Source organism: Crotalus tigris, unplaced genomic scaffold (assembly GCF_016545835.1).
Source record: "Crotalus tigris isolate CLP2741 ecotype Arizona unplaced genomic scaffold, ASM1654583v1 scf7180000018127.1262416, whole genome shotgun sequence".
Taxonomy (NCBI): domain Eukaryota; kingdom Metazoa; phylum Chordata; class Lepidosauria; order Squamata; family Viperidae; genus Crotalus; species Crotalus tigris.
The window spans coordinates 131,343-156,732 of record NW_024096838.1 but is presented as its reverse complement, the minus strand read 5'-3'; the positions used below and the strand labels follow the sequence as shown (position 1 = coordinate 156,732).

At 42.2% G+C, this 25,390-nt stretch overlaps 1 pseudogene; it reads right to left on the bottom strand.

Moving 5' to 3' along the window:
* Window positions 1-23,044, bottom strand: part of LOC120310180 — a 28,710-nt pseudogene extending 5,666 nt beyond the window's left edge.
* Window positions 23,045-25,390: the final 2,346 nt, after the last annotated feature.

The following is a 25,390-nucleotide window of genomic DNA, read 5'->3' as shown; positions in this document are numbered from 1 at the left end:
CCATCTCCAGGGGCAGAAGGATCAGCAGCTGCTCCAGAACAACCAGATCAAGCATCTGCGTTTTGGTGTGCTCTTCTGGTCTCAGCCATCGCCTACAAATGTCATGGAGTCGGCTGCAAAGTCCTCGGGGACCCTCAGCCTCCTGGTATTGGATGCTCCTGAAGCTGCAGGGCTGAACAACTGAAGGATTTTTTCCAGTTGAAGGATTTTTTCCAGTCGCTTCACTTGCTAAAAGTTCTGTCTCCATCCTGTCTCTATCCTGTAAGGCAACTCCAAATGGATACAAGGAATCTTCTGGGTCTCCTAAAGACATTTCATTCATAAGTCTGCTTCTTGAAATTCTGTTGCCGCCAGCCTTTATCTAAGAAATAATCTTGTCTGTATGCAAAGATGTAGAAATCACTTCCAATTTGTGTACCTGAGATGGAAAAAGAAAATGAGTTTCAAGACTTAGAAAGTGGAGGATTTAACCACTGAACAACAGTCATCCCCATAGAAGGAAAGATTTTTCTGAGCTGGTCAATGATTGCAATGGCATTCAGCAGATAGGGTTCTTTCGGGAGGGGGGGCGTGCATTTTGAAAAACTTTATATTTCTCTTGGTCACAAGAAAAAGCTTCCTTTTAAAAACCTGCCCTCCGCATCCCCCTCCAAGAAGGATTTACACAACCTGCCAATGAAATGCCAGGAAATGACCCTGGCTGTGGATGCTCCCTTTCCCTTCTTCTGAGGACACGGAAGCAAGTTCACACAATCCTGCTTCCACACCCAGCTTCTCTCCTCTCCTGCTGGACCTCCGCCAGGACGGCCCTCCTCTCCCTCCCCCCACTCGGGCTCTTCTTCCCCGGATACGGGACGGGAAGGCAACTCAGGATTCCCGCCGCCTTCCCGGGATCCCCGGTTCTTCTGCTGCTGCTCTGTAGCTCCACTTCCCCCTGCATGGAGAGGGCGGCTGGGGAACATAGGACCCGGGACCGGACCCAGAGGAGAGCTCCCCCTCCTCCCTTAGCACGGGAAGAGTCCACCTCCCCACCTAAGACAGGGGTGAATCTCTTCCCCCGCGAGACTCTCCCGCCAACTCTTCGTCTCCCGCGGAGCTCCAGGGGTTAAGGAGAGAGAGTATGGCGTCCTAGAGTGGCAAGGTTCAGTGCCGTCACTTCCTTCGCAGCCTCCTTTGGAAAAGTAGCCGTGACTTTCGCCCTCCAGTGGCCCATTGGGGAAGGGCTTGTTAGAGCGCACCCTCTAGAGGAGTCTACGTGGAATTCAGGTTCTTATGCTCAAAGGGTAGGAAAGGGAGTGTCAGGGAATTGCGCAGGTGTCCAAGTGAAGTCATATAGATGCTTAGACAAACTTGCAGATTCATATAAATATAAATACTGCTATCATATCACATTATAATATATATAATGGGGGGAAGGATCCCACTCAACCCAGAATCAGTGACAAGGGAGTGAATGGGTGTGTACAAAGAAGGAATAGGAGAGGGCTGGATGCTGGTGTCAAAGATACCTTTAAGATACAATCTAATCAGCTGGGACTGATGACACAGTCCAGAAGCCGGATGCAAACGCTTGCAAAGACTACTGAGGCAACTTTACAATCAACTGGAAATGTAGAGCAGTTAACTGCAATTTTGAAATATAAACCTGACGTCAATTTTTATTATGATGGTTTAAACATATTCTCTCAACACAACTGAAAGAAGAGTTTCAAGAAAATCTGCAACGTTTAAAAGGACAGTAACAAAATCGAGAAATCCTTGATAAAAAGGGAGGCTTATAACTACTTGATAAACTATCCAGAGAAGAAAAAGATTTTACTCCATGAAGACAAATGCTGAAAGGAGCGATTTAAACTTAATAACTTTATATATATAATATATATATATGTTTTCTGAGGTTTTCGCGGGAGTTTGTATGTAGGTCTTTGGTTATTCCGGTTTTCTCCCGCGTAAAATTGGAAGTGTCTTGGCGACGTTTCGACGAAGTCCCATTCGTGCTCGAAGCACGAAGCTGAAAACACCACCCTGAAGATCACGAATGGGACTTCGTCGAAACGTCGCCAAGACACTTCCAATTTTACACGTCAGAAAACCCGAATAACCAAAGACCTACATATACATATATATACATATATATATATATATATATATATACACATATACATACATATACATATACATACATACATACATACATATATATATATATATATGTTTTCTGAGGTTTTCACGGGTGTTTGTATGTAGGTCTTTGGTTATTCGAGTTTTCTCCTGCGTAAAATTGGAAGTGTCTTAGCGATGTTTTGACGAAGTCCCATTCGTCATCTTCAGGCTGGTGTTTTTGGCTTCGTGCTCCTAGAAGCATTGAAACCAGAAAAAGAAACAAATTGTGTAGCCTTGCCTAAGTATTGTTACCTCGCTTTTGTAATCAGTGTTTCCCTCAGGGACAAATTTCATGCAAGCGTGGGAAACATGTACACTAATGTGATGTTCCGAAGGAGGGAATAAGGGAGTGTACAGGAATGATTGAGGTCTTCGTTATATTGTAATAACTGTGTTGTCTGACTGCGGACTCCCACTCCGGGGGAAGACTTGGCCCGTCTCCACGCTCCCTTCCAGCGCGGGACCCCTTTGCATGGGCAGAGCCGCCACTCACGGAATTCAGGAGTCTCGTCAGGACCCGCGTCTCCGCAAGAATCCCACGCAGCCTCTAAGCCCACCACAAAGCCTCTCAGCGGAGGGAGAACAGAAAGAACAGCCTCTTCCCACGGACGGCCCGGGCAACAATTCTGGCTGAAGCGGCCCGCATACGCTCTGTTTTTTCCTTAGGCTGACAGCACCACCTAGTGGATTCTGCCCGAGATGCCAGGATTCTCCAAACGGGCGGCAAAGAGAAAGAGCTTCTGAGGGGAGAGAGGGAGAGGGAAAGGATGATGGGCATGGGAGTAGGAGGAAAGGCGTCAGTGTCTCCAGAGACCGCAGCTTCTCCATCTTCCTGTCCAGGAACCCTCTGTAAAGAAAAAGATCTCCCTGGTGGATTTAAACTCACTTCCCTCAAGAACAGCTGCCCTGAGAAAGTCTCAAAAGGGGCCCAAATCCTCTCAGAAAAAGCCAGGCAGTCAGAAGACGAGGACCAGGAGCTTCTCTGGAAAACACAATTTGTGCCTTACCATTATTGCACCACAGAAAAGTAAAATATGGTCTAATTCTTGGGCAGTCTTTTGCACATGCATTTCAAGTGCTTCTTATCATTCTGGCTCCTTTTTGTGAGAGAGGAAAACTTCATTCTAAAACTTTCTTCATGCTTGAATTATTATCTACGTGATTAATCTCTCACATCCTGACTGAAAAAAGTTCCCTGCTTCTGCATTCATATTGGTTTACTAAGCTGTTTTGCACTGTGGATTGAAAAGTTGGATTATTTTTTCACTATCCTCACACTCCAGAGGAAATTACCATTCTAATTTCTGTTATAGAGGAAGAAAGATTTCAGAAATTTAGTCTTGAAGAGATGCATCAAGGAAATGCAGCTCCTTCCGCTTCTTGTGGAAGCAACACCTATTAAATATCTGCCTGATCACATCCCTCCTAGAAAAATAATTTTCCTGCTTAATACTTAATACTTAATAATTCTCAGAAGAGTCCCTTGCCCAAACTGAATAGACTGAGCTGGAGATTGCAAATCCAGTGGGGATTTTGTACCATTAAGTATAAGTAAGAGCAGACATGTCAAACTTGCGACGTCACTTGATGTCATGTGATGTATCGGGACTGTTTTCCCATTGCCGGCAATGGGGTGGGCGAGGCTTCCACGTGACGCATCCGGGCCGTGGGCGGGCAGTTTGACACCCCTGAGTTAGAGGATCTGATGCTGCACTGTCACCAGATGTTAAATTTTTGAACATTCTTGTCATTTAGACATTTCCCATTTCATCATCTTACAATTAATTATATAATTTCTACTGATAGCTATACAAAGTTTAACAGCAAACCAATTGCTACTAAAATGGCTCTATTCATAAAATATCTTCTTTAGTATCACACTTACTTTGGTCATTTATATTTAGCTATAGCTTTTGCAAGTCTTTCCTGAATTAAGCCTTTCCCATAGCATGCGTGGAATGATATTTTACTAAATAAGCCCTATGCTTGCTCTCAAAAATTAAAATTTTATTGGGGATTTATGCTTTATTATGATCGAATCCAAAAGGGGATAAACATGAAGAAAAAAATATGTTCCCTTATTTATCTGAAATGGCATTGATGACCTACAAATGACAGTAGCTACAAAAATCCACGGTTCATAATTAAAACATCACATGCCTAGAATTTGGTTTCCATTAGTAACTTCATCTCTCTTGGGCTTCACATTGTGAAGGTAAGACTGAAAAAAACCCTTTCCTAATTCAGTAAATGTAATTAGGAAATGCATATATTTCAAAAACTAAACTGAACATTTAAACATTAAACATGTATATGGAACATGAAACATATTCTCACCCAAATGTATCTGTATATGGCAGATTCGGTCATTGGTTCTCTTGAAATTTTCCCATATTTCACAGACTTGTATGGCTTCTACAGTTTGTGGATCCTTTTATGAGAGTTAAAATTACTGCTTGTCATAAAACCTTTTCCACACACCATACACTTATAAGGCTTCTCCCCTATGTGGATCTTTTTATGGGTATTAAGATAACTGTTCATAGAAAAACTCTTTCCACATTCCATGCATTTAAAAGGCTTCTCCCCGGTATGTATCCTACTATGGTAAATAAGTTGGGAGTTCTTAATAAAGCTCTTCCCACACTCCATGCATTTATGTGGCTTCTCCCCCGTGTGGATCTTTTTATGGAAAACAAGGTCACCGCTCTTAGGGAAGCTCTTTCCACATTCAATGCATTTATAGGGCCTCTCTCCTGTGTGGATCCTTTTATGAACAGTAAGAGACGAATTTCCACGGAAGCTCTTTCCACACTTTGTGCACTTATATGGCTTTTCCCCTGTATGGATCCGGTAATGCATAGTAAGAGAATGACTAAAAGTGAAGCTCTTTCCACACTCCATGCATTTATAGGGCTTCTCTCCTGTGTGGATCCTTTTATGGGAAGTAAGATCTTTGCTATGAGCAAAGGCCTTTCCACACTCCATGCACTGATATGGCTTCTCTCCTGTGTGGATCCTTTTATGGGAAGTAAGACCATTGGTATGAGCAAAGGTCTTTCCACACTCCATGCATTGATATGGCTTCTCTCCTGTGTGGATCCTTTTATGAGATGTAAGGGAACGGTTCTCTCTGAAACTCTTTCCACACTCCGTGCACTTATACGGCTTCTCCTCTGTGTGGACTCTTTTATGGGAGGTAAGATAACTGCTCTTAATAAAGCCCTTTCCACATTCAGGGCATTTATATGGCTTCTCCCCTGTGTGGATCCTGGTATGGGAAATAAAATAACTCCTTTCACTGAAGCCCTTTCCACACTCCATACAGTTATATGGCCTCTCCCCTGTGTGGATCCATTTATGGGAAGTAAGATGACTGCTTCTTCTGAAGCTCTTTCCACATTCCAAACATGTATATGGCTTCTCTCCTACATGGATCCTTTTCTGAGATGTAAAGGACTCCTTTTCACAAGAAAGAGTCGATTTTTTTCCATTGCCTCTGCATATTTTACTTTCTCCTTTGGTTTGGGTTGGATCGTGTTCATTCACATCTAATTTGTCTTTGAACAGTTTTACGTTTTTCATAATGCATTTTTTCTTTATTTTTCCTTGTTGGGCAAGAAAGTCCTGCATTGGAGCATCAATGGAAGAACTTTCCCGATTCCAATTATTTGACTGGTTTCTCTCATGTCTCTCTACTACCATTTGATTTGCAGGCTTCTCCAGTCTGTCTCCACGAGTCATCCCTCGGAATGGTTCTCGGGAATTTTCATTTTCTTGTCCATTATTATCTTCAAAGAAAGGAGAAATAAAAATGATAATAAGTTAGGGGGGAAAGTTCAAACTGCAGGAAGTTTGAACATAATTAAAAAGAAGCTGCACCAATCTTCTTAGATGCGGCGAAGGCGTTTGAGAATTTGAACTGGACTGTGTTGATTTAAATTTTCAGAAGACATGACCTTTGAAGAGAATTTCCTTAAATGGGTAAAATCGATCTAATCTTTGCATAAAGCAGAAAATTTAACAATCCTTGTAAAACACAAAAACAAAACATAAGGATGCCCTTTTTTTCATGCTGCGTGTTGAATTTGGGAGATCCTCTGGAGGGTGTAGAAATACCAATGTGGAAAAATTTAAGAAATTTGGCATTTTAATGAGCTTTAATAATTTAAAGATGCTGTTAACAAAAAAGACAAAAATGGAAGATGAAATAAAATTGATGGGAAAAATTGGTTTTAAAACTGAGAAATTAAAATCAACAAGTTCAGTATTATTATGACCAATATGAACTGATAAAGGAGAATATTTGTACCTCGGTGTTGTAATACTAGTGCTGATGATGTTATCTAGTATGGATAATGAAACATCTGCAAGAAAACAACCAAGCTCAGAGAGCATCAAGGACTGTATGTTATTTCAAAACAATTCTTTTAAAATATGGAGTAAAAGAGGGATATGTTAAGCTAGGAGAAAATGCCTACGTCATTGTTAGAAAGAATTTCCATGATAAAAATTAATGTTGGCCTAGAACAGGGGTAGGCAACCCAAAACACTCAAAGAGCCACTTGGACCCATTTCCCACCAAAAACAAAACACCGAGAGCCGCAAAATCCTTTTGATATCTAAAATGAAGATAACACTGCATATATCCTTTTTTACCTTTATTATAGGTGTGTGTTTGTGTGTGTGTATATATGTGTGTGTGTGTGTATATGTATGTATGTATGTATACACACACACACACACACATATATATATACACATACATACACATACACATACAAGTAAAAAAAGGATATATGCAGTGTTATCTTCATTTTAGATGTCAAAAGGGTCTCTCTCTCTCTCTGTCTGTCTGTCTCTCTCCCTCCCTCTCTATCTGCCCTTAGTCTGCCTGCCACTCCTCTTCCCCCTCTTTCTTTCTCTCTCTCTTTCCTCTCTCTCTCTCTCTCTCTCCCTCCCCCCTCTCTCTCTTTCTCTCTCTCTCTCCTATCTGCTGCTCACCTGGCAAGCTTCAAGCTGTTGTCCAACAAGCTCAGGGTAAGCAACCGCGTCTCTTTTATGACTCATGGACTTCAACTCCCAGAATTCCTGAGTCAGCCTAGCTGGGCTACCTAGCTCTCTCCTGCCCTTCCTGCTTCCTGCTGAGACACAGCAAAGGGAGGAGCTCCGTCCAGAAAGCTTTTCAGCTCCTCGGAGAACACTATGAGTGCAATCTTTTACACACACACAGACAGAGAAAGAGAAAGAGAGAGAGAGAGAGAGAGAGAGAGAGAGAGAGAGAGAGAGAGAAGGAAGCAGGGAAGCGCAATTGCCTCTCTCTGTCTCTGTCTCTCTCTGCAAAGGCAGAGGAGGCTGGGAGCCACCGGGGAAGGCTCAAAGAGCCGCATGCGGCTCCGGAGCCGCAGGTTGCCGACCTGTGGCCTAGAATAATATTTCTGTTTCAAATACCCTTTTAGACAACTGATGTGTCATTTAAACCAGATAGGTCCAACTTGCACCTCGCAGGCCACATGTGGGCGTGGACAGCTAGTAATGCGGCCCCATAAGATATAAAAATATTTTTTAAAAAGTTTGTTATTTATATACATTAATTATATATTTTATAGGTGGACCAAGACAATTTCTCTTCGCTTAATGCAGCCCAGGGAAGCCAAAAGATTAAACAGTGGCAGAATAATAGACATAGATTTTTATGGCAAGGAAAAAAGCCACAGATTGAGTATCCATTCTCCAAGATGCAAAGGAAAGAAGACCTGGTGTGTGCTTTCAATGAAAGAATGTGGGTTGCTGAGCAATAAAAGAATTTTAGAATTTAAAAAGCATGACCTAAGATTTGGATGGTATGGGTGTTGGGTAATGTTGATTTTTAAAACAATGATCTTAGAAGTGCCATATTGAGAATATGGAACAGATGCAAATCCAGACTGTGCCATTACAGCTCTCAACATAATAAGCATTTTACAGAAGAGAAGCAATCAGCAAAGAAAATGAATAACATGTCAAGAGCCATTAGTACTTGAACAAGGGGGAATATCAAATGAAATCAAGAGAGCAATTGATGGCAGAAGGATATAGCTGTCGCTGGTTTTCAAACTGTCATCAGAAAGATTCAAGGTAGATAAAAGGACCTATGGTATTCAACAACCTAAGACAGAATTTGAATCTTGGTTGTGTAGAAAGGATGAACATGTAATTGCTAAAACCTATAAACAGTTAAAGAATGTATGATAAAATCGACAAAGAAGTTTTTCAAAATATACCGATGTAACAAAATATGTGGTTGAAAGGAGTGAAATTTACATTATGTTACAACCTAAAAGGCAACTTTTATAAACTGATGTAATACAAAAATTTTCAGAAGTGTATAAAGATACCTGACACTTATACTGGAAATGTGGGCAACATCAAGACTGTCACGTTTTGGTGGACAGGTAAAAAAGGCAGAAAATTTTGGATTCAAATACAGAGAACTTTAAAGATAAATATCCAACTGAAATCAGAACACTTTGTTAGTGCTAACGAACAGGCAGCTGGAAAACAGCCATAGAACATTGCTTCTGACTTCATATGATAACTGCAGTGAGACTATTATAACCCCAAAGCTGGAAGGACTCTACTATAACTACAATGGTGGATGGTTGATGGAGATGACAGAATTATCAAAGATGACTAAATGACCTCTTTGATTAGAGGAAACACCGTATAGTGATTAATGATTGGAAACCCCTGATGGACTTCTTGCTAAAAAAAAGAAAAAAATGAACTTCTGATCTATGTTTGAAGATTGGAAAGGAACCATTATGTAAGAGAAAACTATTATGTAAACTTAGAGAAAGAAGCTAAATTTTAACATTTCTTACTTTTTCTGTTCTTCTGTTTCCTTTTTGCATTTTATTATATTTTTTTAAAATTCATTTATCACCTTATTCTACCTTCATTTCCTCTTCAAAACTTGTATTGTTTTTGGTCCTATAAATTTGATAAAATTAAAATAAAAAAGACACAGTTGATATCATCTAATTACAGAACGTCTTCCCAAATATTCTGGGTGGACAGTAGCAAGGCCTTACCCAGAGAGGCCACGTTCCTATGATTTTCCACCATGACTTCCCAATGCAGCATTTTTTGGTCAGGATCCAGTCGAGACCACTCCTCCTCAGAGAAATGCACAGCCACCTCTTCAAAGGACACATGGCCCTCCTGAACAAGGAAAAACACAACAGAATAAGACCAGGGTAATTTACAAGATCTGTCTTATTGTTTAAATCGTTGCAAGCACAGATATACATTTTCAGTGCCATTCAGTGAAAGGAACCCCAGCTTCCTTCTGGATTGATCTGTCTGTCTATCTGTCTATCATCAAGACTTTCTGCATCTGGAGAGAATAAACTGGCAGATGGGCCTTGGAAAGGCCACTTCTCAGGGACTCCAGTCCATTTAGCATTTAATTAAAAACCTTAATGAAAAGCCTTCTTGAAATGGTATTGTGCTAATGTGATTATTTCAGTTATTACTGAGCAGTCTGGCACAATTGCATGTCAAAGAATTTCTAAAATGATCACTCTCTACTTAACAGATGCTCACACCATGATAGCCTTATTTTTTTTTTACGCTGCTCTTACTTGAGTTGTAAGTTCAATGATTGTTTCAGTTCCAGCATAATAAGCAGGCGTTATCTTCATTCTATTTTTCACTGCATGGGAGACAGAATTTTAACATCCATAATTATCAAAATAGGACTAGGTATTGTACAGAAGAGAAGATGGAAGAGAAAATGAGTCAGCTGGGATTTCTCTAGGGAATGGGAGAACTTTCAATTACCTCCTGAAGTATCCTGACTTGGATCTTCCTGGGAGATCCTCTGCCAAATCATCTCCTGAAGAGGATTTGATGGATTCTGTCTTCTCTCGGGACCTCTGATCTTCATAACAGCCTTGAAATAGGAGAAAGGAGAAAAAAAAAAGATTTAATGAACACTCCAGAACAGGGGTCCCCAACCCCCGGTCTGTGGACCAGTACCGGGCCATTGCATGTCAGTAACCGGTCCGCACAAACAAATCTCCATTCGCCAGATGCAGGCAGCCCACAAAACCATGGCCCCTCTGGTCCGCGGAAAAGCCACGGAACTGGTCCCTGGTGCCCAAAAGGTTGGGGACTGCTCCAGAACATTAAGTTGATTCTAGTTCTCTGAATGCAAACCTGAAAATCCCCAATATCCATCAGTGAGGCTGAATAAGACACAAATGGAGCAATGTCCTACAGGAATTAGGAAAAGGTCTCCATGTAATTTAAATGCCAGAGAAGTCTCAGAGGGAGGGGTGAAGAATTCAAACACATTCTTTATTTCCCCTTTTGTTCCTCCACCTGACTCAAAACGAAGGCTTCCAACAGAGCCACCGCCTGGGAGCTGGTCTCTGCTCCACACTCCCGCACCCAGCTCTCCATCTCTGGGGGCAGAAGGATCAGCAGCTGCTCCAGAACAACCAGATCAAGCATCTGGGTTTTGGTGTGCTTTTCTGGTCTCAGCCATCGCCTACAAATGTCATGGAGTCGGCTGCAAAGTCCTCGGGGACCCTCAGCCTCCTGGTATTGGATGCTCCTGAAGCTACAGGGCTGAACAACTGAAGGATTTTTTCCAGTCGAAGGATTTTTTCCAGTCGCTTCACTTGCTAAAAGTTCTGTCTCCATCCTGTCTCTGTCCTGTAAGGCAACTCCAGATGGGTACAAGGAATCTTCTGGATCTCCTAAAGACATTTCATTCATAAGTCTGCTTCTTGAAATTCTGTTGCCGCCTGCCTTTAGCTAAGAAATAATCTTGTCTATATGCAAAGATGTAGAAATCACTTCCAATTTGTGTACCTGAGATGGAAAAAGAAAATGAGTTTCAAGACTTAGAAAGTGGAGGATTTAACCACCGAACAACAGTCATCCCCACGGAAGGAAAGATTTTTCTGAGCTGGTCAATGATTGCAATGGCATTCAGCAGATAGGGTTCTTTCGGGAGGGGGGGCGTGCATTTTGAAAAACTTTATATTTCTCTTGGTCACAAGAAAAAGCTTCCTTTTAAAAACCTGCCCTCCGCATCCCCCTCCAAGAAGGATTTACACAACCTGCCAATGAAATGCCAGGAAATGACCCCTGGCTGTGGATGCTCCCTTTCCCTTCTTCTGAGGACACGGAAGCAAGTTCACACAATCCTGCTTCCACACCCAGCTTCTCTCCTCTCCTGCTGGACCTCCGCCAGGACGGCCCTCCTCTCCCTCCCCCCACTCGGGCTCTTCTTCCCCGGATACGGGGCGGGAAGGCAACCCAGGATCTCCGCCGCCTTCCCGGGATCCCTGGTTCCTCTGCTGCTGCTCTGTAGCTCCACTTCCCCCTGCATGGAGAGGGCGGCTGGGGAACATGGGACCCGGGACCGGACCCAGAGGAGAGCTCCCCCTCCTCCCTTAGCACGGGAAGAGCCCACCTCCCCACCTAAGACAGAGGTGAATCTCTTCCCCCGCGAGACTCTCCCGCCAACTCTTCGTCTCCCGCGGAGCTCCAGGGGTTAAGGCGAGAGAGTATGGCGTCCTAGAGTGGCAAGGTTCAGTGCCGTCACTTCCTTCGCAGCGTCCTCTGGAAAATTAGCCGTGACTTTCGCCCTCCAGTGGCCCATTGGGGAAGGGCTTGTTAGAGCGCGCCCTCTAGAGGAGTCTATGTGGAATTCAGGTTCTTATGCTCAAAGGGTAGGAAAGGGAGTGTCAGGGAATTGAGCAGGTGTCCAAGTGAAGTCATATAGATGCTTAGATAAACTTGCAGATTCATATAAATATAAATACTGCTATCATGTCACATTATAATATATATAATGGGGGGAAGGATCCCACTCAACCGAAGAATCAGTGACAAGGGAGTGAATGGGAGCGTACAAAGGAGGAATAGGAGAGGGCTGGATGCTGGTGTCAAAGATACATTTAGGATACAATCTAATCAGCTGGGACTGATGACACAGTCCAGAAGCCGGATGCAAACGCTTGCAAAGACTACTGAGGCAACTTTACAAGCAACTGAAAGTGTAGAGGAATTAACTGCAATTTTGAAATGTAAACCTGACGTCAACTTTTATTATGATGGTTTAAACATATTCTCTCAACACAACTGAAAGAAGAGTTTCAAGAAAATCTGCAACGCTTAAAACGACAGTAACAAAATGGAGAAATCCTTGAGAAATCCTTGATAAAAAGGGAGGCTTATAACTACTTGATAAACTATCCAGAGAAGAAAAAGATTTTACTCCATGAAGACAAGCTGAAAGGAGTGATTTAAACTTAATAACTTTATATGTGTGTGTGTGTGTGTGTGTGTGTGTGTGTTTTCTGAGGTTTTCTCGGGTGTTTAATCTATGGTTTTGCCCTTGCCATACGACGCTAGATTTATCTTCCAAAATTTTAATCAAGAATATCCAGATCAAATTCTTGAAGGGCTTCTCTGGGAAGATTGAAGCAGTTTTCTCCTGAGTAAAATTGGAAGTGTCTTAGCGATGTTTTGACGAAGTCCCATTCGTCGTCTTCAGGCTGGTGTTTTTGGCTTCGTGCTCCTAGAAGCACTGAAACCAGAAAAAGAAACAAATTGTGTAGCCTTGCCTAAGTATTGTTACCTCGCTTTTGTAATCAGTGTTTCCCTCAGGGACAAATTTCATGCAAGCGTGGGAAACATGTACACTAATGTGATGTTCTGAAGGAGGGAATAAGGGAGTGTACAGGAATGATTGAGGTCTTCGTTATATTGTAATAACTGTGTTGTCTGACTGCGGACTCCCACTCCGGGGGAAGACTTGGCCCGTCTCCACGCTCCCTTCCAGCGCGGGACCCCTTTGCATGGGCAGAGCCGCCACTCACGGAATTCAGGAGTCTCGTCAGGACCCGCATCTCCGCAAGAATCCCACGCAGCCTCTGTGCCCGTCGCAAAGCCTCTCTGCGGAGGGAGGAGAACAGAAAGAACAGCCTCTTCCCACGGATGGCCCGGGCAACAATTCTGGCTGAAGCGTCCCGCATACGCTCTGTTTTTTCCTTAGGCTGACAGCACCACCTAGTGGACTCTGCCCGAGATGCCAGGATTCTCCAAATGGGCGGCAAAGAGAAAGAGCTTCTGAGGGGAGGGAGAGGGAAAGGATGATGGGCATGGGAGTAGGAGGAAAGGTAGGAGGAAAGGCATCAGTGTCTCCAGAGACCGCAGCTTCTCCATCTTCCTGTCCAGGAACCCTCTGTAGAGAAAAAGATCTCCCTGGTGGATTTAAACTCACTTCCCTCAAGAACAGCTGCCCTGAGAAAGTCTCAAAAGGGGCCCAAATCCTCTCAGAAAAAGCCAGGCAGTCAGAAGACGAGGACCAGGAGCTTCTCTGGAAAACACAATTTGTGCCTTGCCATTATTGCACCACAGAAAAGTAAAATATGGTCTAATTCTTGGGCAGTCTTTTGCACATGCATTCTGGTTCCTTTTTGTTAGAGAGGAAAACTTCATTCTAAAACTTTCTTCATGCTTGAATTATTATCTACGTGATTAATCTCTCACATCCTGACTGAAAAAAGTTCCCTGCTTCTGCATTCATATTGGTTTACTAAGCTGTTTTGCACCGTGGATTGAAAAGTTGGATTATTTTTTTACTATCCTCACACTCCAGAGGAAATTACCATTCTAATTTCTGTTATAGAGGAAGAAAGATTTCAGAAATTTAGTCTTGAAGAGATGCATCAGGGAAATGCAGCTCCTTCCGCTTCTTGTGGAAGCAACACCTATTAAATATCTGCCTGATCACATCCCTCCTAGAAAAATAATTTTCCTGCTTAATACTTAATAATTCTCAGAAGAGTCCCTTGCCCAAACTGAATAGACTGAGCTGGAGACTGCAAATGCAGTGGGGTTTTTGTACCATTAAATATAAGTTAGAGCAGACATGTCAAACTTGCGACGTCACTTGATGTCATGTGATGTATCGGGACTGTTTTCCCATTGCCAACAATGGGGTGGGCGAGGCTTCCGCGTGGGCCGTGGGCCGGCAGTTTGACACCCCTGAGTTAGAGGATCTGATGTTGCACTGTCACCAGATGTTAAATTTTTGAACATTCTTGTCATTTAGACATTTCCCATTTCATCATCTTACAATTCATTATATAATTTCTACTGACAGCTATACAAAATTTAACAGAAAACCAATTGCTACTAAAACGGCTCTATTCATAAAATATCTTCTTTAGTATCACACTTACTTTGGTCATTTATATTTAGCTATAACTTTTGCAAGTCTTTCCTGAATTAAGCCTTTCCCATAGCATGCGTGGAATGATATTTTGCTAAATAAGCCCTATGCTTGCTCTCAAAAATTAAAATTAACATTTTATTGGGGATTTGTGCTTTATTATGATCCAATCCAAAAGGGGATAAACATGAAGAAAAAAATATGTTCCCTTATTTATGTGAAATGGGATCGCTGACCTTCAAATGACAGTAGCTACAAAAATCCACGGTTCATAATTAAAACATCACATGCCTAGAATTTGGTTTCCATTAGTAAATTCATCTCTCTTGGGCTTCACATTGTGAAGGTAAGACTGAAAAAAACCCTTTCCTAATTCAGTAAATGTAATTAGGAAATGCATATATTTCAAAAACTAAACCGAACATTTAAACATTAAACATGTATATGGAACATGAAACAGATTCTCACCCAAATGTACCCGTATATGGAAGATTCGGTCATTGGTTCTCTTGAAATTTTCCCATATTTCACAGACTTGTATGGCTTCTACACCTTGTGGGTCCTTTTATGGGAGTTAAAATTACTGTTTGTCATAAAACCTTTTTCACACACCATAAATTTATAAGGCTTCTCCCCTGTGTGGATTCTTTTATGGATATTAAGATAACTGCTCATAGAAAAACTCTTTCCACATTCCTTGCATTTAAAAGGCTTCTCCCCGGCATTTTTCCTACTATGGTAAATAAGTTGGCAGTTCTTAGTAAAGCTCTTCCCACACTCCATGCATTTATGTGGCTTTTCCCCTGTGTGGATCTTTTTATGGAAAACAAGGTCACCGCTCTTAGGGAAGCTCTTTCCACAATCAATGCATTTATAGGGCCTCTCTCCTGTGTGGATCCTTTTATGAACAGTAAGAGACGAATTTCCACGGAAGCTCTTTCCACACTTTGTGCACTTATATGGCTTCTCCCCTGTATGGATCCAGTAATAGGAAGTAAGAGAAGTACTAAAAGTGAAGCTCTTTCCACACTCCATGCATTTATAGGGCTTCTCTCCTGTGTGGATCCTTTTATGGGAAGTAAGACCTTTGCTATGAGCAAAGGTCTTTCCACACTCCATGCATTTATAGGGCTTCTGTCCTGTATGGATCCAGTAATGCGAAGTAAGAGAAGTACTAGAAGCGAAGCTCTTTCCACACTCCATGCATTTATAGAGCTTCTCTCCTGCGTGGATCCATTTGTGTGACCTATGAGGACTTCTAAAAATAAAGCTCTTTCCACACTCCGTGCACTTATAAGGCATTTCCCCTGTGTGGATCCTTTTATGCGAAGTAAGATTGTTTCTGTGAGTAAGCTCTTCCCACACTCCATGCATCTATAGGGCTTCTCCCCTGTGTGGATCCAGTAGTGCGAAGTCAGAGAAGTACTAGAAGTGAAGCTGTTTCCACACTCCATGCATTTATAGGGCTTCTCTCCAGCATGGGTCCTTTTATGGATATTAAGATAACTGTTCATAGAAAAACTCTTTCCACATTCCACGCATTTGTAAGGCTTCTCCCCTGTGTGGATCTTTGTATGTGACCTAAGATGATTTCTAAAAATAAAGGTCTTTCCACACTCCGTGCATTTATAAGGCATTTCCCCTGTGTGGATCGTTTCACGTATAGAAAGATTTCTGAGTGAGGTAAAGCACGTTCCACACTCTGTGCATTTGTAAGGCTTCTCTCTTGTGTGGATCCTTTTATGTGATGTAAGTTGTCTCCTTTTAGTAAAGCTTTTCCCACACTCCATGCATTTATATGTTTCCTCTGCTTTGTGGATCCTTTTATGGTAAATAAGTTGATTGTTCTTAATAATGCTCTTTCCACACTCCATGCATTTATATGTTTCGTCTGCGTTGTGGAACCTTTTATGGTAAATAAGTTGATTGTTCTTAATAATGCTCTTTCCACACTCAATGCATTTATAGGGCTTTTCTCCTCCGTGGGTCCTTTTTTCAGATGTACGGGACCCATTTTTAAGAGGAAGAGACAAGGTCCGTTTGTAATTTTTTCCACTGTCTCTACATATATAATCTTCTCCTTTGGTTTGGGTTTGATTATGTTCATTTACATCTAATTTCTTTATGAATACCTTTATATGTTTTCCAATGTATTTGTTTTTTATTTTTCTTTGTTGGGCCACAGAGGCTTTAGTCGGTGCATGAACAGAAGATGAATTTTCCCGATTGCAGTTATTTGACTGGTTTCTCTCACGGGTTTCTTCTTCCATTAGAACTGTAGAGTTCTTCGTATGATACCCACCAGTGATCATTTGGAGTAGTTCCCAGGAATCTTCATATTCCTCATTACCTTCACAGGAAATTAAAAATAAACTTTAGGGGAAAAGAGGAAAGCATAGGAAGTTTGAATATAATGAAAAATAAATTGCTTCAATCTTCCCAGAGAAGCCCTTCAAGAATTTGATCTGGATATTCTTGATTAAAATTTTGGAAGATAAATCTAGCGTCGTATGGCAAGGGCAAAACCATAGATTAAATTTCAAATTGTCCAAAATTCAAAGAAAAGGGGAGGATTTGTTTGGCCTGATTTGAAACTAGACTTTGTAGTCTGCTGTGTCATTTGGATGAGAAACAGGAGTTGCTCAGAATTAAGAGAATGTTATAACTAGAAGGACACGGCAGAGGTTTGCATGTCTTGGATCATTGTGGTATGATAAATTTAGGCTCAATCTAGATTTTAAAACCATAATGTTAGAAATACCACACTGAGAATATAAAACAGATATAAACTTAGGCTGTGTCCCAAAACATCTTAATGACTCTCTCCAGAAAAAAAGCAGGAAAAGACAGTGGATAACATGTCGAGAGCCATTAGAACTTGAGATACAGGAATACCAAACTAAGTCAAGAATGACAAAAGGATATAACTATCAGTACTTTCATATTTTCAGATAGATTCCAGGTAGATGAATGTAACTACAGTGTTCAACAACATAAAGCAGAATTTGAATCTCTGTTGTGTACAAAAGATGTGTAATTGTTAAAACCTCTAAACAGGCTGAAGAATATGAACAGAAAAATATTCAAAAGTAAATAAATGTACCTCAAACTAATACTGGAAATGTAGTCAAGATAAACGATCATTTTGTCGTGCTCTGGTGGACTTGTAAAAAGCTAGAAAAGTTTGAATTCAAAAACATTCAGCGATACTGAGAACTTTAAAGATTAATATCCAACTAATCAGAACAGTTTATGTTGGCACTCATCAACAGTCTTAGAAGATTGTTTCCAAATATGATAACCGTAGTGAAACTATTATACACAAAAAGTTGGAAGGGCTCTACATAACTAGAATGGTGGAATAGTTGGAGACGATGATAGAATTCTCAATGATGACTAAATTGACTCTGATTAGGCAAAGGATAGTATCTATATTTATTAGTGATTGAAAACCCGATGGACTTTCTGCTGAAAAAAAAAATGAACTTGTGATCAATCTTTGAAGGTTAGAAAGCATAAATTATGTAAAAGGAGGAAACAATGATGTAACCTTGGAAAGAGGACACCAATTATAACTTCTTTATTACTTTGTCTTTCTCTTTTTTTTAATTTTACCATACTTTTTTTTCACATTCCTCTATCTTCTTTATTTCCTCTTCAAAATTTGTAGTTTTTATTCTAATAAAATTTGTTACATATTCTTACCCAAAGAGACCACGTTGCTATGATTTTCCAGCATGACTTCCCGATACAGTGCTTTTGGGTCAGCATCCAGCTGAGACCACTCCTCTTCGGAGAAATGCACAGCCACCTCCTTAAAGACACAAGACCCTCCTGAATGAGAAGAAAACAGAAGAAAAGTCAAGAGGATTATAAGCAAAGATATACATTTCAGGTCAGTGGTTCTCAACCTTTTTAATGCCGCAACCCCCAACCGGTCGTAAGTTGAGGACTACTCAACTGGTGCAGCACTGTTTGCAGAATGGGACTTTTGGCGGGCTCAGCAGGGCAGAGACAGCCTGGACAATTCCTATTGGCTTTTGAAAGCCAATAGAATTAGACTCTATTCAAGAGAGTCTATTCTATTGGCTTTCAAAAGCCAATAGAATAAAAGGGAGTAGCACAGCTAAGGAAAAGGGGAAAAAATGGCGGACTGCGTTGTTTGGCGACCCCCGTGAAATGGACGTTCGACCCCAAATGGGGTCCCGACCCACAGGTTGAGAACCACTGTTTCAGGTCATTCAGTGTAATAAATCACACTTTTCAGATGGATATGTCTGTCTGTCTGTCTATCTATCCCCATCCATCAGCAAGACTTTCAGCATCTGGAGAGAATCAACTGGTATGGGCCTTGGAACCCCCACCCATCACTCACTCCCATACACCCAGTGGTTGCAGAAGAAAATGCAGGTGGAGGGGTTCTTTTTACCACTTAAGTAAAAGGCTTGTGGTGTCCCCAGAGCAAACAATTTGATCCATGCTCAAAACCTTCATTAAAGTTGTTTGAGAGCCACCCAGGGATTTACATGGGTGTCATCAATAGACAAAGGGACACAAGCCCTGTTTCCGCTGCTCCTCAGATTACAAGGAATCCACTGCTTGTACCCCAACCCAATGGCTGAAGAAGAAAAAGTTCCTTGGGAAGACCATTTCTCATTCTTTCCAAAGCTGGATTGTTTGGCCCCAAATTCCAGGCACAAATCGGAGTATTAGAAATTCCTCTAAAGGCTGAAGGGCCTTGATCTGCCCACCCTCTTTGGATTTTAACCGTCTGCTTCATCTTTTAACCTGGCTGGTGCCATTATTTTTCTTATCACTGGCTATAAACAAGGCGTTTTAGAAGCTGTAAGGTGCCAATGTGATTCTTTCAATTATAGAGTAGCCTTGCCCAATTCCATGGCAAAAAAATTAATAATAGGATCCCTATTCAGCAAACATTAAAACTGTGAAAATTTTATTTTTCATTATTCCTCTCTTACTTGAGTTGGAATTTCAACCACTCTTTCAGCACCACCATAAAAAGCAGTCAAATTCGTTCTATTTTTCCCTGTAAGGGAGACAGAATTTTTAAATGGATAATTAATAAAATAGCAGAAGGCATTTTACAGAAGAGGAGAGAGAAGGTGAGACAGCTGGGACCTCTCTTGGGAATGGGTGGACTTTTGATTACCACCTAAGATGTTCTGAGTTGCGGACTCCTGATAGATCCTCCTGGAAAACAGCTCCTGGGGGGAATTAGATGGATTCCTCCTTCTCACAGGATCTCTGGTCTGCAGAGGGAAAGACTTGAAATAGAAGGCAGGAGAAAAGAAAAATAAATAAGACCTCACATGGAGTGGATTCTTGTTCTCTAAAAACAATTTTAATGCCACTATGTTTAACAATGAGCTTAGAATGTAAGACTGTCTACAATTTGTCTTCTAGAATGGATAATGGAACAATGTCCTGCAAGAACTAGTGAAACATCGCCACATATTATGAAGAGCAGAGAAGTAGGGAAGGGAGGGGTGAAAAATTCAAATAAATTCTTTATTCCCTTCTGGACTTCCAAGGTGGAGGTCTCTCACCTGCAATTTGACTTGCTCCTTCTGCTCCTCTGCCTGACTCATGAGGAAGCCTTCCGTCAGGGCCACCGCTTGGGAGCTGGTCTCTGCTCCACACTCCCGCAACCAGTTTGCCATCTTTTGGGGCAGAAGGACCAGGAGCTGTTCCAGAACAACCAGGTCCAACATTTAGGTTTTAGTGTGCTTTTGTAACCTCAGCCATTGACTATAAATGTTGTGGAGCCGACTGAAAAGTCCTCGGGGACCTTCAATCTCTTCGTATTGGATGTTTCTGAACTTCCAGGGTTGAATCTCTGAACTGATGTTTTCTTCTCCAGCATCTTCTGCCCAGTTCTTGCCCAGATCTTCCCACAGCTGCCAGGCTCAACAACGGAGGGGCCTTTTCCAGTTCCCTCACTTGCTAACGGTTGTTTCTGCATCCTTTGTTTGCCCTGGAAGGAAATTCCAGATAGGTCAGAGGAATCTTGCGGATCTCCAAACATCTTTCAATTCATAGGACTATTCCGGTACCTGCAGGACTGACCACAAAAGCTATCCAGGCTCTTCACCCAAGAGTTAACTTTTTGTTGCTAGGAAGGTTGTTGAGAGGACTCTAGTTTCTGCATCTGAGATGGAAAAGAAAATAAATTCAAACAATGAGAAGATGGTGGACTTAACCACTGAACAAAATTCATCCTTCTGGGAGTCTTTTTCTGAGCTGATAAAGGATTGTAACAGCAATAGCGAAAGCACTTAAGACTTATATACCGCTTCACTGTGCTTTATAGCCCTCTCTAAGCAGTTTTCGGAGTTAGCATAGTGTCCTGAAAAATTTGGGTCCTCATTTTACCGACCCCAGAAGGATGGAAGGCTGTCTCAACCTTGAATCAGTGAGAATTAAAACTGCTGAACTACTGGGAGGTGTCAATCAGCAGAAGTAGCCTGCAGTACTGCATTCTAAACTCTGGATATTTCTGTGTCTGTCTATCAATTGTGGTGAAAAATATGGTCCTAGCTTCCATCACGACATGGAATATTTTATATTGGAATATAAAATAAATGTTTTATATTTGGAGGATTTTCTCTTTCTTTTTCCCCCTCAAATAACATATTTGAGCTATAGATAGATAGACAGACAGACCTTTATTGTCATTTTTTACTGTGGGCACACTGGCACATATATCCTACACTGAGGGTTCATAAAGATGCCAGAAGTCAAGGCGCTTAAGAAGTGGGAATGGAATACAGAATTTTTACACATGTTTCTTGTACTTCATAGCGAGACATTTAGTCATTAGACATTCATTAAGGATGTTCCCCACTCTTGCCTTTAAGATAAATAGAAAGACAGATAACGTTTATTGCCATTTTTTACTGTGGGCCCAATGGCACACATTAAAAATGAAATTCTGTTGCTTGCTCTCAAAAGTGTACACATACATAAGACACATACTGTATGAACATGCTATATACCACATATGTATATACCTACACTCTTACATATAAATACATATAAATATTAATCATTGTCTATCTTGAATACATAGTGGAAGGAGGAAGCTTGAGAATGCACGAGATTAATACTGTATGGGACTGTATATTTGTATATCTGTAAGTAACTGGAGCCATAAAGAAAAGGAGGAAGTTCCAGAAATGGCTTATCCTAAGAAAAAAAAGTTTACCTTTTGTCAGAGGTCTTAGTGAGGAAAACGAAAAACAAAAACAAAAAAAAAACCCCAACCTGGAATAATAGTGAGTGAAATGATCCTGGGAAGGAACAAAATTCTAAGGTGCCATGAAGGTTGAGTTTACATCACATGAAATGCCAAAGAAAGGACTCTGGCTTAGGATGCTCACTTCCTGTTTTTCAGTGCTGGTTTTTGGGGAACAAAGTCACACTATAACACGAAGGCTGCTTCACACAATTTGCCCTGACTCCAAACTGGTTAACTGTACAGGAAAACTTTACATGAAACGCAGAGCTTGAAACAACACACTTGAAAATGATGTTCACCCACCCTCTTAAGCCTGGAGGATCTGATCCTAGTTTATTCTTTTCTCCAGTTGGATTTCCGGCAATCCTTCCCCTCCCCCCATGCAGTGACTCTCCCAAGAAATGGGGGGAACGGCCCCTCCCTTCTGGCGACCCCCATTTCTTTCCTTTGCTCCCCCCTCCGCCTGGTCAGTGCATGAGAAAGAGCGGCAGGGGAACATGGGATCCCGGATTCCCACCCCAAGGAAAGAGTTGGCCCGTCTCCATGCTCGCCTCCAGCGCGGGACCTCTTTCCAAGGGCAGAGCCGCCACTCACGGAACTTGGGACTCTCATTGGCATCGGCGTCCCTGCAAGGCTTCCCGGCATCCTCTGCGCCTCCCGCAAAGAGCCCGATCCAGGCTCACAGAAGGGAGAGGAAGCAGAAAGAGCCTCCACCCTTCAACGACGACCGTCCCAGTCAACACGTGACTTGTACTAAGTGGAAAAGCGCTGGGCATGCTCAGTTCCCTCCTGCTGCTGAGCGCGCCCCTGTTGGACTCGGCACGAAGTGCCAGGATTCCTCGAAAGGGCGGGAAAGTGGAGCTTTGTAGTGGGAGGGCAGGGATGATGGGCATGGGAGTAGTAGTAAAGGGGTCGGCGTCTCCAGAGGCGGCAGCTTCTCCATCTTCCTGTCCAGGAACCGTCTGTGGACATGGAGAGCAATCTCCCTTGAGGATTTGTACTCGCTTCCCTAAAGAACAACTGCCCTGAAAGCTCTGCAGAGATCGGAAAAACCTCAAAAAGACCCAAATCCTGTCAGAAACGGCCAGGCGGTCAGAAGATTTGGACCAGGAGCCTCTCTGGGAAACACAATTTGTGTCTTGCGGTTGTTGCGAACTCCAGCCTGAAGGGGAGTCAGATGGGACACAGGCAGGGAAGCCGCAACTGGGAAAATGGAGATTTTTCCTGTGATTCTGGTTCTCTGGTTCTTTATCTGCAGCTGCCCTTGTCCAAGTCTTGGCTCCTGGTGCCTCAGCATCACCCGGATGGTCAAATGGCTGCTCGTGCCCAAGGAAAGGATGCTGAGGCGAAAGAAAAAGCCACCCCAAAGTGGGGGGAAAGCTGAACCTGGTGGAAGTTCCAGAAATTTTACCTCACAATGAGGCTCCTCGGAGGGGAAATGAAGAGGGGGGGGAACGGGGGTCTCACCTGTGACTGCAGAAAAGGTGGAACTGCAAAAGGCTGGAAAGCAAAGATGGAATAGAGAACATAACATTAAAGCAAGACGAGGGACAAAAAAGAAGAGGAAATATGAGGAGGAAATTTAAGATCTTTGTATATGTCATTGACCCGTTGCAGCCTGGGTCTCAAGAGGAGGAAGAGTTGGAGCCCAGGCCAATGGAAGGGGATGGAGCAGTCCCTATGGCCCATGAGGAACGACCTGTGGACAGGCAATCCCTAGGGCCTCGAAAGAGTAGGCAGGGAGGAAGAGAGGGTGCAGGCTGACCGAGCAAGGGGTAAGATGGAAAGGGCAGGCAGCGGAGCGGAGGAGCTCCAGAGACAAGCAAATGCCTCCCCTGCCTGAGTGGAGAATGGAGAGGAGGCAGAGTCAGCACAGGGCAAACAGACAATGCAGGCAGAGGGCAACCTGCCCTTCCTCACGAGGTTCACCTGGAGAGTAGCATTTAAGAGGGGCTTTTGTCAACAAGTGTTTTTGATTGCACTCCCCTGGCTTTGATCAAGACCTTTTGTTTTGCTTCAAGTTGGACTATCCTTCTCTTGCCCTAGCCTTGAAGGCTTTGCTTTGGAACTGCTTTTGCCTTGGACTCCCCTTGCTTTATGGCCTGCTGTTTGTCTTGCCCCAGCCCTGAAGAAACTACCCTGAAAGACCTTGCCTTTGAAACTACCATTCTTATGCCTGGACTTTTCCTTTGTGTGCCCTGAGAATTACCCTTGTCTTATGCCTGAACTTTTGCCTTGCGGACGTGCCTGGTAAGCTATGGGCTGTTATTGTTGGGACTGAGGGTGGAGCCTTACTGATTGGTGGAGGGCCATTTGTTGAACCATTCCCAAGAGAAATAAAGAACTGTCTAGAGCAGACATGTCAAACTCGTGACATCATGTGACGTCGTGCAACGTATCAGGACAGTTTTGCCATTGCCGGCAATGGGGTGGGTGCAGCTTCCAGATGACTCGTCTGGCCCGCGGGCCCAGTTTTCACACCCCTGGTCTAGAGGCCTCCATAACCGTGACCACCTGGCTCATAACAGTAATAACACTATTACTACTACTAATAATAATAATAATAGTTGGAAGGGACCTTGGAGGCCTTCTAGTCCAACCCCCTACTCTGGAAGGAAACCCTTAAGATTTCAGAATATACTGAAGACAAGGAAGAAGATCTTACGGAACAGATTATAGAGTAATTAGTAGAAGTGTTAGAAATTAGGAAACAAGAAATGGAAGGAGAAATTGAGGGAGAAGTGGATTTTTTCAATGAATATAAATGGGTCGAACTCCCCCTCAGAAATATTCTGCCAAAATTGCTTTTCCTATTTCAAACACTATCCATAAAAATAGAGAAAAAATCTTTGATGATTTAAACATACTGATTTAGAAATATATTTGACAAAGGAAGAAAGCCACAATTAGATTAAAGAAAATGGAGGGTTTGGCTTGCCGGATGGGGTCTTATACTACCAAGCATGTGCTTTAACGTGGCTAAAACAATGGAAGACCCTTAGACATAAAAGATTATTATACTTAGAAGAATATGATTTACAACTAGAATGGCACACTTTTCTATAGTATAGGAAGAATAAAATTTATACATACTTCCAAAATCTCGTCATTCTGGCTCCTTTTTGTGCGAGAGGAACTCTTCATCCTGAAACTTTCCTCATCCTCAAATTAATGTCTATCTGATTATTCTCTCACATAATGACAGGATTTTTTTCCTTATAAATATTACATTATTTTTCTAGTTTACTGTCCAATACTTAATAAGCAGCTTATTATCTGGGTCCATTAGTAATTCAGTGGTATATATTAACTTTTTCAGTCTAGATCCAACATTACACCAACAAATATTTCCTCTCTTCCAGTAGTGTCTGTTTTCCCACACACTAGGCAAATACAAAGGAGGACTTTTGACTGAAATTTTTTTCCTGCTTCTGCATTCATACTTGTTGACTTAGGTCTTAGTTTTTCACAGTGGACATCCTCACATTCCAGAGGAAGTTTGCATTCTTGTTTCTTTCCTCTTTCAACATCTTGCAATTCATCATATAACTTCTACAGACAGCAATACAAACTTAACTGCAAAACAATTGCTATTTAAACCATTCTATTCATGGTATCTTCTATAGCAGGGGTTCCCAACCCCTGCTGTGTTGACCAGTACCGGGCCACAGCATGCCAACCGGTCTGCACAAACAAGCCAAAGCCCCACCCGCAGGATGCAGGCAGCACAC